Source organism: Atta cephalotes, assembly GCF_000143395.1.
Source record: "Atta cephalotes unplaced genomic scaffold scaffold00036, whole genome shotgun sequence".
In the NCBI taxonomy this organism is placed as follows: domain Eukaryota; kingdom Metazoa; phylum Arthropoda; class Insecta; order Hymenoptera; family Formicidae; genus Atta; species Atta cephalotes.
In genome coordinates this window covers 1476076-1476812 of record NW_012130100.1, presented here as the reverse complement: position 1 = coordinate 1476812, position 737 = coordinate 1476076, and the positions used below count along the sequence as shown (strand labels likewise).

Below are 737 nucleotides of genomic sequence, written 5' to 3'. Positions count from 1 at the left end.
GTGTGTGTGTGTGTGTGTGTGTGTGTGTGTGTGTGTGTGTGTGTGTGTGTGTGTGTGTGTGTGTGTGTGTGTGTGTGTGTGTGTAAACTAATTAAAATAACTATAGAATGAATTATATAAAATGTTTCATACTTTCTATAATTTCAGATTATATTCACTATCCTGAACAAGAAGCGAATGGCATCTTCAAAGAAATCTCCAGCTCCACATTGAATACCTCATATTTACAAACATATTTCCACAATTATTGAATCCAATGAAAATTTATTGTATTATTTATTATCTTTCACAAGAACATCAATTTATTAATTGTAATTGTATATTGAATACTAATAATCTGCGATATAATAGAAACAATCACAATGAGTCAATGAATGTATTAATGAATGAATAGTGTGTGAGTGTGTAAGTGTATTTCTTTCAATTCCTATTAATTATTCAAAACCATTAAATTTTTATTTAATGGTTTTGAATAATTTTTATTTAATCGTAACAGACTCAAATAATTATTTACGTCGCATTGTATATTTTTCTTATTTCAGTTTCCTCTCAGATTAATCTTTCTTAATTTTATGATTAATTATAATTACCATATATGTTTAAAAAATCTTTTTTAATCTAAAAATTTTCTATATGTATGATTTCAAACTTGCGATTGTGGGTATATTTTACAGATATTATCTTGAAAAAACAAAACCAATTTAAATATAAGATAAATAAATTAATAAATAATATAA

General features: G+C 24.7%; 1 pseudogene; it reads left to right on the top strand.

Annotated features, from left to right (window-relative positions):
* The window catches only part of LOC105621706, a 31060-nt pseudogene extending 30809 nt beyond the window's left edge, over positions 1-251 (top strand).
* The last annotated feature ends 486 nt before the right edge of the window (positions 252-737 follow it).